The sequence below is a fragment of the Monomorium pharaonis genome, chromosome 9 (genome assembly GCF_013373865.1).
Source record: "Monomorium pharaonis isolate MP-MQ-018 chromosome 9, ASM1337386v2, whole genome shotgun sequence".
Classification (NCBI taxonomy): Eukaryota; Metazoa; Arthropoda; class Insecta; order Hymenoptera; family Formicidae; genus Monomorium; species Monomorium pharaonis.
In genome coordinates, this window is record NC_050475.1 from 19,075,686 (window position 1) to 19,093,385 (window position 17,700).

The 17,700-nt window shown below is 33.8% G+C and overlaps 1 protein-coding gene and 1 long non-coding RNA gene across 9 annotated transcripts in view; one reads left to right on the forward strand and one right to left on the reverse strand.

Moving 5' to 3' along the window:
- The window catches only part of LOC105835059 (cAMP-specific 3',5'-cyclic phosphodiesterase), a 330,289-nt gene that overhangs the window by 262,628 nt on the left and 49,961 nt on the right, over window positions 1-17,700 (reverse strand). The window lies entirely within an intron of this gene.
- Window positions 9,725-16,120, forward strand: LOC114255175. Of its 2 annotated transcripts, XR_004964713.1 has the most exons (4): window positions 9,725-9,842; window positions 12,285-13,050; window positions 13,154-14,812; window positions 14,882-16,120. It is a non-coding gene; the product is annotated as an uncharacterized LOC114255175 (long non-coding RNA). The 2 variants fall into 2 exon arrangements; XR_003626460.2 differs by having other exon boundaries at window positions 13,154-16,120.

Below are 17,700 nucleotides of genomic sequence, written 5' to 3' on the forward strand. Positions count from 1 at the left end.
TTACTTCGACACAACCGAGAAGAGAGGTACATGCAGAAATAAGAAATTAAACATATCGTAACAATAACCGACGTATACAATGCCACATATTGACAACAATGATCGTGTTGCGATGTTAACTTTTCCGTTCAAAGCTATGTATGAATATTATTTAAATATTAAGTATTGCATAGTTACAACCTTACTTTGTGTCTTTTCATTACGTTATTCTATCTTGAGATACGCCGCCGCGTACAATCCAAGGGATCAAATCTTTGTAATTAAAAGGCTGTGCTCGCGCGCGTGCATTTAATCTTAATAATGGTAGCAAAGGTTTTCTTTGGCGCAGGAAGCGGTCATAAATTAAATGCAAAGGTTAAGGCTGCAACACTCCAAAGGCTATGCAAAATGAAAAGACACGCAACATACAATCTGATCGCGTTTCTTTGATAGGAGCGAATCTACGATTTCAAACGAAAAGTAGAGAGAAACACGTTCGATTCCGCAGATAAATCAATGAACAAGTATTTATGACGTTATTTTTAGTCGCGGGTTATATGATATTTATGTTCCATAAAAGCGATTGCGGACACGATAAGAAAATTCACAAGATTACTCTGATACAATAAACGGCAACTTCGTGAAATCATTTTTGTTTCAATACGTTCATTACGCGCGGCACGAAATCTAATATCCCTCGAAATCTTTCATTTATTCCTCTTTTTGCACACGTATGTTTCCGTTATTAAATCATCGGATTTCAACTTCCAACGAGAAACAAGCATTAAAAAAGCGTCAGAGGGCAATATCATTCTGTGATGTACGCTGAGCTTTATCTCGCACGCATAAAGCTAAATAGACGAGATCGATCACAACAGGTAATGCGTTTTAATATCTGTGTTGCACATTTTCCCTCAGCTATAAATCCTACAGTTACAATTTAACGTAATGGATTTTGTAGACTAATTGTAGAAGGATTAGCATCGAACAGGGAAAGTCCAAATGGAATACGTTGCATACATAGTGAATACGACGAATGAAGGACATTAGTAATTTAAGGGTCAGTAATTATAATCGCGCAGAATACCCCAGTAACTATAGCTACCAGCTATTGCAACATAATTCAATGCTTAATCAGTGAGTTGAACATAGTCATATATTGATATTGTAGGACGTAAATGAAAGTTTGCAAGTACCTTATAATAAATTAACGTCATCCATTCCATATCGTTAAAGGCGATAAGCGAAAATGCCATTGTGATATTCGAGAAGATCTTTAAACATCAACTACTATTAAATTGCATAAAAATTCCTTACACGGAGAGAATTTTCTTTTAAAAATTTACCCTTAAAATCTGATAATTGTGGGATAATGTGCGAGGAATTTTACTATACGTTTTAGTAAAATTTACTAAAAGTATAGCGAAATTTACTATGCTTTTAGTACAGTTTTCTAAAAGTATAGTAAATTTTACTTAAAAATATAGCAAAATTTCTCGAAGTTATATATTATCCCACAATTACCAGATTTTGAGGGTAAATTTTAAGAGAAAATTCTCTCCGTGTACTAATAATGAATAATATTACATATTATAAATTCACAATATAATTTTAAAACAAACGGCATCAATAAAAAAACAAAAAAAAATAAAGGAAAACTCAGTAACGAATACGCTGATAATGACAATTTAACGGTAGAATATTGAGGATGAAAGCATCTTCGGAAATTGTAAATTATATTCCTCTCTCGAGACTATATCGCTACCATGCAGCTACATCGAGCAGCAGTAATATGGAAATAGCTGACGCTGATTAAATGGTAAACTACTCTAAATCGTCTAAATTGCAAAATAATAAGTAGCGTGAACAGAAGTTCCAAAATAATCCCAATTTTATCAAATAACAAGGATTAAAATCATTAATTGGCTTCGTTAAATTAATTTAATCTAAAACACACAAACCGCGAAACATTCCTTAACTCTATTAAATCATAAAATAAATTATAAAGATCTCACTTTAGTTATCTTAATTACATCAGTGTGTATATATACATATAAATTTAAAAAATTATCGTTAAATAATAGAATTACAAAAAGACGTAATTTATAAAGAATAAGAGAAATAATTCTTCGTCTTCGTTCTATTTCTCTGTTGCCATCGTCCACAAAATTTTATTCATTAAGAAAGTTTTACCGCGTCCGAAATTCGAGACAGTTTCCTGCTGGTATTTCTGAGCAACAAAAAAATAAGTGAGTTTGGGCGACTACCGTAATCAAGTACAACGGAATCACTGCCCACGCCCGGGATTTTAATTTTCCCGCAATCTACCAGAGTTTTTTTTTCAAGCATTAAGTCACAAAACTGCCTGAAAAGCAGACAACATTAAAACTCGAAATTAAGATTGCTGGAATGTTACGTCTCATGAAAGAGATGTTAAAATAAATATAAATAAATATTTTCTGGTATATCGCGTGTACGTAATATTTGCTGCCATAGATATTTCGAAAACAAATATAATTAATCGCATTATATGCAATGTGCATTACATCAACAACAAATATTATTGTATTATTGATATAAATTGGCATGTAAATCATCCACATAAATTACGATGAAATGCGGAATTTTATAAAATTTAACTAAAACATAAAATGAATGGAAATATTTTGTGTATTGTAAAATATATAATAATACAATAACATACAGCCTCCGTTAATAATAGTGTGAGAAAGACTACAACTACACATAACACTTCCTCAAATTTATATTATACATGATAGGTATATATAGTACTCGATTTCTATATTTTTTTCAATTCACCAGAAATAAAATTTTCAAAAATAACATTGATATATTGTTATTTTGATATAAAAAATTGCATCGAAAAAAAACAAAACAACATACAAATTCAGTATTTTAAACTATCAATCCAATATATGTATATTTCTATGTACATACTGCAGAATATTTCTTTGAAAGAATAACATTGCGTGGGAAGAGATATTAAATATATTATAATTAAAGAAAGAATTTTTTATCTTAGAAAATACTCAACAAAATTATGCATCTACATATATTTTTTACATAATTACATAGCAGACGAAAAAGTAAAAAAAAGTTAATTCAACAGATAAACAATTCGCAATCTTGCACATACACAAAGAGAACTGTTTCTTTGAATAAAATATATGTATTTGTTTGAATTATATTTGTTTCGTCGTAAAAAATTTATTTCTTATAAAATATTATTTTATTGAATAAAAAATTGATTGTTTCGTTACATTAAATCATTGTTTGACGGAATAATCACTATTATTTAAAACAATATTTGATTTAAATATAAACATTTAATTCAAATAAGATTCAATTTTATATGATCGCAGCAGCCGCGATGTAGTTCGCGGACCGCCACTAGACGATGACGCACGTGGCACTTTTTTCGTGCAATTTACACTCCAAAGGCTACATAAGCAAACCACCCACGACAGAAAACGTATCAACGTATGATATCGTGGTGAGCTTTCGAGACTTACGTATTTTTTATTATTAAAGACACATCTGAGTTGTCATAACTAAATTTTTAATTTCAGTAACGAATATTTTTTCTGCGTGGTAATCACGTATTCGGCCACGAGCTTCTGTCTCCTTGGAAGAAAAATATGTACTCAAATAGTATTTTATCGTTGAATAACATTATAATTTGCATCAAAGAAAATTAAATTCTTTCAAAAAATATTTTATTTAAAAGAAACAATTACTTTGTTTAAAAGTCCAAACAATTATATTTGTTAGTTCAAACATCAGTTTCACTGGCGTATACCAATGATCAAATTTGTTTGACTTAAAGAAAATTCATTAAATCCAAAGAAACGTTTCTCTTTGTGTAAATTCCACGAAGAAGGAAATGTAAAAATGTTGTGTTTCATCAAGAAACGACAATAAAGTAATATTTTACAGCGCTAGTAAAAAGATTAAAACAAATGCGCGAACAAATATTTTCTATTACATGTAGTTTTCTCGTTTCTACAGTTTCAGTGTCATTACGAGTGCATCTATTGTCGATTATGAAACGTGCCAACGCGCATGCACGGAAAGTCGCAACGATTATGTATGTCCAAGTTCACCTATGGAGATCATCGATCGTTACCATTGGCATCTTAAATATGTGTAATCGTTTTGTTAACACTTCACGCAATACAAGATCATGGACTGTATTATCTGTTAAATTAGCTCTCTTTTACTTTCTTATCTGTTATATAATTATGCAAAAAAAATATATATATAGCAGAGGCATTATAATTTTGTCGAGTACTTACAAAGAAAAAAAGTTCTTTTTTAATTAAAAATACTTGATTGAATTAAAAAACGTCAAATATACGAAATTAATTACGCGAACCAGAGACAAATAAAGAGTTTTTCAATAATGGGTAAATAATCCCGAATGACTAATTGGGGCAAACTTATTATATAGTGAAATAAATATTTAAAGGTGACTTATTGTAAATGGCTCTTATTATTAAAATAATATAGAAAACGTAAAAAGTGTAACAAGAGCCAAAAGTTGGATGTTATTTGCTTAAAGTATACTATTATATACAAATGTTAATTACAATATACTTTAAGCAACTAACATCCAGCTTTGGCTCTCGTTACATCTTTTTTGTTTTCCATAGTGGAATAAGTTATCAACGTTTATGAATAGATTCAGGCAAATCAATATACAGATTATTAATAGTATGCGCGCGGATTGAACAGTAACAAAAGTGTCGATATTGCGAATATTTTTGAAATCGACCTTTCAAACTTTATCAGATTAATTTCTCAAATAAATATTTCCTTTTTTTTTTTTCATTTATATATTACATCATCCAAACGTTTCAATTATCTAGCTTTCACGAACGTATAATTTTCACTAATTCACAAACAAACGTTATTTAAATTTCATTAAAATATCTAAAAATCACAATTAAATGTGTGTGTGTGTGTGTGTGTGTGCGCGTGCAAACTAATATTACTCTTTAAATACGTCTAAAAAAAATAATATTATTATCATATCATTTAACAATATTAATTGTTAAATTGATCAAGTAACTACATGAGATTACTCGAAATTGAGTGTAATTTCTCTCTCGTTAACCTTATTATTTCTTAAATAATCGCGGCAACGCAACACTCGGATGAAATTACGTGGCATTGCGTGACATTCGTTTCTACTATAGATACATTCTACCGAAGCTGCATCGATAGCAAGACTGTCCTTGTTCCTTGTCTTGTTTTCCCAAGCTTTAAATTGACATTTATCTGTCGACAGCCAACGGTATTTTCTTCGTATACGAGCTGCATCCCTGATACATTCGTAACTATTATCGAATTCTCGATGACGTTTCCTCTCAGCGATGAAAGTCGAATGAGTTCGAGAAACGATAGAGCATAAAATTTTTAAAATGTATCACGGCTCAAATATAGACGATATCGCACACACAAGCGTGGACTATCAATAAAGCAGTGGTAAATAATAATTTAACTTTTCTTTACTACAGCTATTACAAATATCGTTCTATGGAAGTAACTCTCAATAAGTTATAGGTTAAACGTTTAATCTATAACAATACATACTTCAATACGTGGCAATGTATACAATCGTACGCGTGTATTATTGACATAAATTAGTGTACTTAAAAAATTCTAAAAAAAATGTTTATCCCCTCAATAAAATTTCTTTCAATCAAATCACTTATTAAAAGTATTGCGTGCCATTGTTGTAACTTATAACAAAAACTACTGATAATTAAAACAATCCGATTGTATTTTTACAATGCTTTTTTTAAAAGTCAGAATCATAAGTAATAATCAAAAAGGAAAACATTTTTTATGTATACGATAACATACACAAATAATTCATACTGTTGAAGTATACGGATTGGCAAATGTTATATCGCACGCACGTACGCTCAATATATGATGGAGAGAATCTATTTCCTCTTCTATTCACACGAAAATTTAACAATTTCGAATCACGAGACAACAAAACGAGATTATATAAGAGATATTCCCACTCGATGGCACGCGGATTGACGCAAAACTCCCTTCGGAGATTTTCAAAGAGAAAAATAAAACCTGAATACGCGTATAACTTCGCCGGCTTCTGGAACGATAAAACTTGCGCAACAGAGAACTCACGCACACTGCATGCGGTTTTACAACAGGTGCTCGTGAGCTCCAGGCTCCATCATCTCGCGCTGCATCCGCGGCACAGACTTGACGAACGCGATCGAATGAACATTTATTTCATTTGCAACCGTTTCATTTACAACCTGTCGATATTGCGCATTCTATTTATAGTAGTACAAAAGAATAAGCAACAATACCCGTCCTACGCGAAAATTAGTTACCTGATAGAAGTCCGCCATTACGGACTACTATCCGCGAGAAAAATACCAACGATTTCATTTAAATTCTTATTTCATATGCGTTAACAATTTTCGTTAGTAAACCAGATTAATCGTACTATTATATTATTGCCAATAAATGTAAATCGATTTCAGATAGGTAAATTACACAATAATTCCAATATAGAATTCCTAAATTACATATTGTATTCATAAGCGCTCGTTTAGCGCACAAAAATTTTATTGCGAGCCATCCCTTAAGCGTACGCTACTGAAGTGAGAAGAATATTCAATTTCGCAGACAATCGAGTCGCAAATCTCACCGCGGAAGTACAGAATGTGATGCACACGCGAATGCGCGGGAAAGCGGCACTTTTGTTTCGCAGACAGACGACGGAGAACACTCTGGGGATGATGGGTGAACGAAATTTAATAGAGAGAAAGAGCGACAAACGAGAGCAGAGGAAAAAAAACTCGGCAAAAAAAGACGCAGCTTTTTGGTCATAAAAATTTTAGATGAACAATAAACGGATCTCTTACGCGAATTTGTGTAAAGCGTTTATTATAATGAGACGGTTAATAATTCAAAGAACGATTAACAATGTATTTAGAGTCTGTCTAGTGTGCCTCCCTATAAATCCTAAAATTACGATTAAAAATACATTGGGCGAGTATTCGTGTTTCATTCTTCATTACAGAGTTAGTTAAAAGCTTTAAATAATAATTTATAAGTGAAAACGCATCCCGCAGTTAAAAATAATTCATCTATTCGCGACGTTATCATACTGCGTGTATTTCAACAGATGGAAAAATAATGGTTCCGCAAAAACATGACTTAAATGTGTTTCCAACGCTTCAGCGAGAAGTTTAGAGTGATAAAACGCGGAAAAACTTGTCTATCGTGCATCGGATTCGAGACGAGTTACTAGAAAGGAAAATCAATACGAAAATCGAGTTTATTTAATAATTGAATATCTGGATGGAAATAGTCTGTCAGTCTTTCGAGTTTATTACAATATGTGGCTTCATTAAGATGATATCTCGTGCGTTTTAGTAACTTAAATTAAACATCCAATTATATATTCCCGCCATTATTTCCAGATTCTCTTATTCAGTTAATCTAAATATTAATATAGATGCGCCTTTTTGGATTAAAAGAGAGATACATGATGCACAGAGTTTCAATTTTATGTAAAACGTGCAAAATATGCTCCCGAAATAAGAACCCGCGATAATATCCCCACATCCATTGTTTGAAAAGAAAACAGAACGGCGTTTGCAAAATTAATTTGTTTATTATTTCAAAGTTTCAATGATGCAGCTGTGGACCATTAAACTTTTGCGTAAAACCCGAAGTACGTACAAAAAATTATTATGAAAAAGAATATAACTCATCATTTATCTGACTTTTTTGAAATGGAGTCTAATTTAACGGTTTTTTTTCTGTCGTGCGTATCGCAAAATTGTCGCCGCGAGCGCTTTTCTTTAACAAAATTAAAAAGTTCGAAGAATTCAGTTCCACTAACAGGGTTACCAGCGTCCATTAAAGTAATCGATCTCCCGGATAAATATTTCAATACTTTCACAAGGGCATCCTAAACGAAATCTCATGTCATGCATGAGGTAAGAAATAAAACTTTCAAAAGCGCGATCTTTCTTCTCAATCTTTCAATATCTTTTTCTTAGTACCGTATAAATTAAAAAAACGGTATTTAGAAAAAAAAACGATGTGTTAGACAACATTTACTTTTTAATCCGTCAAAACATTAATCTACAACAGAGAGGCGTTACAATAACGAGAAAATGTCACTTCTACAGCTAAGAAAAAAAAAAACGAGAAATCTTAGAAGTAGTCGAGATTTAGTGATAAAGTTTATCATCACGCTATGACAAAAGATCTAAAAGAGAGATCAAGGTCCTCATTTTTCCTCTTTCATTTGTAAGTATTTTCTTTGAACTCAAACAATCGATAAATTAGTTCATTTCTTTGATTCGATCTCGCTTAATTGTCCGATAAAAAGTCGAGAGTATCGCATCACGTTCCGACACTTATCACAAAGGCGGAAAAATGTTTCATTGTTAGTAATTTTAAGTAAAATACAGATATTCACGTTGCGAAAAAGAATGTGTACTCTCTCGCGCAAATAAAAAATTATCGAATCCCTTTTACTGAAAATAAATCGTAAACATATTCGACGCGCTTGCAACATTCGCACATGTCAAAAGGGAAAAATTCCCATGCGCTCTTAACGCTTTCGTTCTCCCTCTGAGAGCAAACGGGCAATAAAATTCGTCCGATTTCCCTTCAAGCTGATTTAACAAAAGACAGGCGAGCGAAAAATTTCTAGCTCAGTTGCGACAAAGGCAGAAAAATCGAATTGTCTGATTGATGTTGATCAGAAATGTGCGATGGCGCTCGCACGCAATTGTTGTTACGACAATGGCACGTAAATTTACACAAGGGACGATGGATAAACATACGACGAGTCTCGACAAAGCATCCACCTCTCTCCCGGTGAGCATAACGCCAATAGCGTCAATACTACCTAATAGCGTGGAACACCCTCTCTCTCCCTTTCTCTCTTCTATTTATTATTCACAACCGGCGCGTCCGCCGCCGTCGCACTCGGAGACAGCACTCGCGGGCACTCCTGTGAGGATCATGCCAAAAGGGCCGGAGCAACCGTCGGCCATACCCTCGCCGGTTGCACTCTACATCGAGCACTCAAACCTAGCTTCCTCCCTATCACACCCGAGAGAGATGCGCCCTGCGCTACATGTCATTTACTATCGGACCACTCGCGACGCACATGAACGTAGCACCGCTCGCGATGCACCGGTAGATTGGAACTCGAGCGTATTGGAGTGCATAAAGGACAATAGAAAGAAAGAAAGAGAAAGAGAGCAAGAGGGAGAAGAAGAGAGAATGAGAGGAGAGGAGAAAAGACAGAGAAAGAAAGAGAGAGAGAGAGAAATATAGACAAGTAGAGCGTACGTCAGAAAGGGTGAAAAACGGAGAGACTGGGAAGGTGACAATGGGGAGGGGGGTGCGTAACGAGAGAGATGCAAATGGCCAGATGCGCGTCGTTCTCTCGTCGACGTACGTCGAGTGTGCCGTCGGCGTTAACCGGAGCCGAGGCGATGTGCTCTCGTGCGCCTTCGTCGTATTGACGTTGACGGCGGCCGAGACCCAACTGACGAAAGGGTTCTCTCTCTCTCCGGCGGCGACGCCGCGGCACAGTGCCGTAGCATCCGGAAAAGCAGCGGATTTTCCGAGCACCCGAACGATGTGCGAGGAGGGGTAGCGGGCATCTACGCTACCGACTACCACCGCGACTACCCTCAGCGCCACTACTAGTATTCCGCGGACCGGCGGTGGGTCCGCAGCCCTGGCTGTTTTGCAAAAATTAGGTCATCCGCACCGACCCCTCCACGTATCACCATCGGTACCGAGAGTACGGTATGGTTCACGCGGTATGCATACGCGCGGCTGTTCCATCACCCTACATATTCTCTCTACACATCCATTTAACCAGCCATTTACCTATTTATTTTCTCCATTTATTTATTCATTTATATACAATAGAAAACATTTTGTATTTAAAATGCTCGTTAAAATTTTTGTGATAAATTTTTATATCCAAATTTTAATTTGACATGATGTGACTGCATTATTTGAATATTTTGTTAATTTGATTTTCAATTGATTATATTTCTACTAAAAATATAAGAAATGAATAAAATGTATCAATATACTATAAGTGTTATTCTTACTAAAAAAATATGTCTGTTCGGTATTTCTAAATGGTAAAAAATGTTACATTTTTTGTTAGATTTTTATGTAATATTTTTATTATTTTATAACATTTATTTGGTGTAAACACAAAAAATTAAGTAAATTGTTTGAAAAATGCTACATATTATATATTATATATTTATATATATGTGTATATATATATACACACACATTATGTATTATATTTAATGTTTTCTGACACTGTATACATGTATATCTATGCAATTAGCTATCTATTATTTATATATAGCGCTTTCAATCACTCGATACGTTTTTTTTTCCGCCAATCTCGCCCGGTAAAATGCGATCGTCGAGTTACATCACCACTGATGTTTCCACCAGTGTTTCTACCTTTGGTATACCTTATGTCGTCATAAATCGATAACAGTTGCCCTTTCGCGTGATAAGATAGAGAGTAAGAGAAGGATCTCCATGTGGAGTACCAGTAAAATATGTCTACACGGAAACTTCCATTTCTATTTTACATATATTCGCGTCGGTATGAATGTGTTAAGCCATATATTTGTAATTCAAATTTCAGATTATAATATATAATCTGAAAAATAAGATTATTTGAATTACAAATATATGATATAATTGTAAATAAGTTATAAATATATAAAATAGAACTATATTTATATTTTATATTGTAGTGTGTAACATTAAGAAAAAAAATATATATATATATATGAAACGTTAACAGTATACGAAAATTGTAAAAATCGAAATACTTAAAAACGCGATCCTTTTCATTAGCATGCAAAAGCATGTGATATATCCATTGAGTTCAAATATTTGATTTTACGTCATTTTTTGCGCTCCAACTGTAAGTCGTGATAAACCTCGCCCTTCTATCACAATTGTATTTTTAATCACATTTTACATGATCCCCTTTTTTTGCTACACCCTCGTCGATTAAACGGTAGAAAAATATATTTCTGCAAATGTACACATACGCATCCTGACAGAGTTAATTTCTTTGCCAAGCCTTTAGCGGACCAATTACACTCATCCGCGATAAACGTCGAGCACAAAGCAGTAAAGTTTAATTACTTTCGAGGCCGATACTCGCCGACTCGCAAATCGGTTCCCGGCTGGATGAAACATTGTGTTTGTCTTAAGTGTTTATGCGCAGAGTTTCTTTTGGAAAGGGGATATTCAACGAGGCTCATTTCAATTGTGCACTGTTTATACGCCACTCTTCAAAAATAAGTTTCGAAACTCAATATCTATAAATATAGATACATAACTCATTATTGCAACTAGTAGTCGGTATAAAATATATCATAATTTAATTAAAATATTGTAAAATGAAAATTAGCAATTTAAATTATCAAATATTGATGCAGATTTATTGGAGTAAATTTATTAAAGGAAACTAACGGGCGCTATTTATGTAAATAATTAATTAGAGTCGCTTTTCGATATTATACCGAATATAATATTTGCTTTCATTGTTTCACCGCGCGCATAAGCTGTAGATTGTAGCATTAAAAATTTCCGCGGAGGGGGATCGACTCTCGCGCGTATCGATTACCACATATCGCGCTGATATTTTCCATAAAGCTTTCCCCCTTTAACCAGGATCGAAGCAATACTGTATACCATAAATCACGATGCCGTTGTCCGTAAAGAGTAACACCTATCACGGTTTTATCGCCCTCTCTTAAATTTTCGTTGTTGAACATTGTCCAATAAAAATTATTTGTCTTGCAATTGTTGTCCAATAAAAATTTTTTGTCTTAGCCTTAGTAAATTTTAATTAATATGTATGACAGATGTGTCAAATTAAAATCGTAACATAAAATCTATTATTTCAATCTTTTTCATTTTTGTGAATTCGCCCCTTTTGTCACATTATTAACTTAAATTTACTGTATGTTAATACTAAGTACATACATAATTTTTGCTATTGTCGCTAAAACGGATTTTGCCGTTTTATACTTTTGCTTCAAATTTCATCCCAAATAAACTTCATCCAACCACAAAGTCTCGTCTCTTTTTTCTCACACTGAATATGTCCCAGTCATTTTATACCATTGTTACAAAAACGATTGACTCTGAATATTGTATTCTGCTTCTCGCTATCGTTTGTGATAATTAAATCCTTTATATTGCAGGTTACACAAAGGTCAGAGCAATGTTTTAGCGTAATATTTCTTCTACCATTTTCAGTTAACCGCCGCAATAATGAATGTTTAAACGTCGAAGCAAATACGAATAGCGAAATAAATAAACTCCCTGATCTAAAACGCAACGTTCGAATTGAACTCACCTCGCTGAAGATGGATGCGATGCATTAAAATGTATACTAGAACGCGAGAAGAGCGCTTCGAGATCTCGAAAACAACTCTGCGATAATTTATTGATCACAAATCGGTATTTCGATATGGCGTATCGCGCAGTCCTTCTCGCTGCATCTCGATACCCGTCCCCGTATCGTAGTGATTACAGACGAGTATCGGATAATTGGATAATTAGCGTGCACGGCCAATCTAGCTGTTGGAACCGTCAGTGTCACTTGAACAGAAACGATCATTTCGTACATGACTGCACGTACGTGACGCACTGGCGCACATAATGCGGCGCACGCAAGCTGTCATTGACATCGATAAATGACCGTTAAAGTGTTAAAAGTACCGTCTTATTCAATCAATTAGTCTCACGACAATGATGTACGTAAATGATGATAATCGCGTGTAAAAGAACGTATCATAAAATCAGACATGTACAATACATTACCACTGAAAAACATTATTTATAAGCCGACTCTTTGTATATAGAGAAATAATTGAAGATAAATGCCGCGAGGGAGTTTTAATGAACAAATAATAACAAACAGTATATGCGAAAACCAATCAGCTTCGGCATCTCATATGAGTGTAGGTACGTTTGAAAATTGAATCGGACCGAGTACTGCGGGTGGATCGGACCGACGCTCTTTTATATTTCATCCTCGATATCTCAACCACTTTGGTGTTTCTACTAGATCGACTTGATGCTGAAAACACGGGAGATATAATGAGAGCTACTGTGTGATCCCACGTGAAATTTCCGTCGTCATCATCTCTCTTTCTCTGATATAAGAGATATTATAGAAGAATAAGAGCCACAACCTACCGATAAAAACCGGCACTAAGCTCCAGACACATGTTTTTACGACGCCAAAGACGTAGAAGCATTACATCCTTTTACGATACCACCCCCATTTTATGATCGTTGCGTGTTTCTCATTGCGGTCTATTTATTTATTTATTTATGTACTTGTATCACTAGTATGCACATAAATGCATTAGTTTAAATTAACGTGTATTTCTAACCTCCTTTGGTACTATTTTTTAAACTTTGGGTGATTGCGTGAAATTGCACAATATCACAGGCAATTATTTTCATCAAAATAACGCTTGTAAATTTTTTCTTATAAAGAAGATTAACTTAATCTTTTAAATCTCCAATTTTTTTGTTCATCGAGGACAAAATTATAACATTAATCTATTGCTTAAATTAAAGACTTTTTGTAGATTAAGTTCGAACTATTTTAGGTTAATAACAAAAATATTAATCCTTAATATAAAAAAACAAACATAAATATTTCATATTTGATCAATTTCTATCTATAAAAGTTTCTTAAAATTTCCCTTTCTTTATTTCTTTTGAAAAAATTTTATAGTTAAGGTGACTTATACGATAAGGTAACCGAGAGATCCTACTTCAATTTTTCTACAAACACTACCAATTTTATTTTTGTATCAGATATCAATATCAGATGTATGTAATAAACATTGATTTTTATAAAAAGTGAAAGTTCTTTTTTAATTATTCATATCGTAAATATTCCATTTTCATTCTAAATTAGTGTCAATTTTCGTTTAAAAATTATTTTTCTAAAAAAAAAATTTGTTTTAAAGAAACCTATTTAAAAAGGAGATTTAAAAATCATTGAATATTTAAAAAATACTTCTTTTTCGTGATTTTTCTAGTTCATATCACTTATGTTCATAAATTATTAGAGATTTTAATTACTTCAAATAAGTCAAAAAGTGAACGAAATGTCCATATAATAAGAGATAAGATACCGTATTTTTATGTTATATTGTAAGAGTTAAATAAAAAAATTCATTAAAGAAAAGGTGATACGTTTTATTACCGTGTACGTTGTTTGTCCTTCATTGCGCGTTTATTTAATATCAATCTCCCGACAAAGCAATGCTTCTACAATATATTCTGATCGTCAAAAATTATACAGATTTAGTCGAGAAAATCGTATAAAAAAAAAGATATTAACGGATCAATTTTCCATAGGTATCGGTACTATCACCAGACTCAATGAAGTTTATATCGTTCGAACCGTATGTTCCTGAAAGGGCAAACCTCCCGATAATTCCATATATGTTCTAATCTGACCAGAAATAGAGATTACTTAGTGATTTTGCCGACAGCAATTTATCGATATATTGGCACGCAACCTGTCCGATAATAAAGAGTAAATAAAGACTAAAATAGATTATGCTCTCGTTGCAGGAAAAACTCCATAAGAGAAGTGGTAAGCTCGAAAGGCCGATCATATGCAACAAACGAGAATGAAAATAATGCACAAAACAGACTCTCTTCGTTACATTAATATTGAAGCTAATAAATTATTATTTACGTAAGTTAAAATGTTCTATCGTGTGACAAACTTTTCTACGTTATGCCAAAATTTTCTTGCTTTATGAAGTTTCAGTGATTGTTCATTTGTGTGTACAATACATTCATAGAAATTGTATAAAACAATAATCACGGAATATAATTGATAATTTGAGCATTGATGGAAGAGCTTGAGCGTGATCATTTTGGCGCAACGCTAACGAACGTGTACGGGTTGTAAATATCAACGAACGTTGTTGGCTCATGTTGATACAATGTAACGGCAATTCGCATGCAATTGGCGAGATGTTATAGGCCATTAGAGTTGTTCTCGCATAAAGCACACAGCGCGATGTAAACCCAGACTGAGCGTAACAAGTTGATATATACGCGCAATAACAGGATGTTTATGCATAATGCAAACGGTAGGTAAGTTGTTGAGGTAAGTTCCAAATACCTCGCGCACAAGACATTCGCAGGGATCCCAAGTGGCTGAAATTCTTTCCTTCTTGTGGGAATTCGTTCCCCGCCGCGAACGTGATCCGCGAAATATTCTCATTGGTGCCGGTGTGCACATATGACGGCGCATACATGACAATACACGCGCAAGGCGACGCCTCACTACGAGAGTATCACGGACCACCTATTGTTACCAAATTTACTTCACAACCCGACGGAAAATCGATACGCTTCAGATGACTTCGTGTATCACATTACTCGCGCACTGATATTCTTTTTCTAACGTTTAATACGTAACGGCTTTACGTATCACATTACCAGTTACAAAAATATATAGTCACGAAACTAATTGTTCAGGCACGGTGAGTTTATTTTATGTTATTTTTAAATTCACCAAATATTATAATTCTTAAGGAAAAACTCGATTTAAAGTAAAAAAACTCTTGCTAGTGACTCTTTGAAGATTTATGTGACTATTCGACTAAATCTTAATTACGATAAATGATTTATATTATGTAATATAAAATAAAATCTTGGATTTTTTCTTTCTCTAAAATATAAAAAATATAGACATACCGAGTAAAAAATCAACAGAATAAAATAACATATATATCAGCAATAGAAGACAAATATTCCTTAGAGCATGAAATGCGAATATGTCATTCTGTCGTAAGATAATATGGCAACCTGAAGATAATTATCTATATGAGTGCAGACGGAACAGAATCCTAGCTATTCTCCAGCAGGAAATTTGAAAACGTTAACCAGTGAAGAATACCGAGGTTTGTACTTTCAATCAAATCAAGGTTGAACTAGTAGCGAACTGTAATTTGATTTCTTTGCATGAATAAAACATTTTCCGCGAAATTAATAAAATTAAATTAAAATTAAAACAATTAAAGTACACGCACAAATTAAAGAGACAAAATGTTGGATTAATGCTAAAACTCTTGCATTTCTAAATAAAATATTGTAAAAATATATATCAGCAGAATAAATAATAAAAAGAATGTAGAACAATCTCTGTAAAGTTAACTAATATGGGTCATTTTATTTCTAGAGAAGATTATTTTCAGGACCAGGTCAAATTTACATCGATTTTTAATTCACTCTGGATATTTTGCATGAAATTCAAAGCATATTCGTGGAAACCACCAAGCACTAAAACTGCTTTAACGATTACCTCGCTTTTTATGATCGGTAAAATGCAAAAAATCGCAGCTTTATTCCTCCATTCTTTTATTCAAGTGAGAAAAAGGATAGAAAAAAAGGGAAGGAGAAGAAGGGAGAAAGAGAATGAAAATTGGCATTGTCAATGAACGAATAACGATCTTCGTAGTAAGAAAAAAAGTAAAATAAATTCCAATATAAAATCCGTCAATTTTCGCCTGATATTCATCGAGAAGGTACGTTTCAGGGTACGAAAGCTAAATTTTTTACAATTTGTGAGCGTGCTTTAAACACATTCTGTCCGCCAGATTTTTATACATATCGAATCTATTGTGCAAAAATAGTACCAATTATTCCAGTAATATATACATAATATCAGTATATTTCATAATAAACTGCGTGAATAAAGGCGTATAGAGAAAAAGCGCGGAATTGCATTCCTTAAGAAATACACACAGACAGGCATTACAAGCCAGATATAAATACAGAAAATCGTGGCCACAAATAACAGTTAAATTTAACAAAGATTTAACTGATTCTCCATCTTTCTCTGCAGACAGCGTCTGAAGTAGACAAAGAGTTAGTTAAACTCCTTTAACTAATATTTATTAAAACGCTCGTGCATTCTCCCTTGTGTCCAATTCCGTCATCCGTTTCTACTACTAGAACGCAATAACGAATGTGCTCTCCGCGTTATTATCGTGCACCTTATCCAGCGACCTTACTCAGATATGTGTAAAGTGCAGCGAATAAAACACTTGTAAAACGCACGTCAGTCCGTACATGTATATGCTAAAAATTCTGAAATCACGCGACCGTGTCGGCATGAGTTCCAGCCGCGAAAAGACGTACTTCGTGCGAAAAGACAGCCGGTTGGTCGATATAGGAAAGAACGCTTGCGCGTTTCGCTTTTCTCCTCCGCTCTACGCTATTATCCCGCCGCGCGCGGATTCACGCGCACGTCCTCTATAGGACCCGGCAATTGCATCCCGAAATTACATTTCGAGTGCTGTAACTGCTGAAAATCGCGGGCGATACGAGGGCTATCGATAGGTGCAATCCAATTTTGACGAAAATCAATTTCGAGATACGTAATGAGATTTTTAATGGGCTGCCGTAGATGTAATCTAGATCTCGTGTAAACTTCATATTTGAAATCATGAAATATCGCACATTTTCATATCAAAAGCAGAACCGTTGCAGAAAAAAAAAAAATAAGAGGAAAACGCGGGAACACGTGGGGAAGCTGTAAGATTATGATGATATATGAAAAAAGAACTG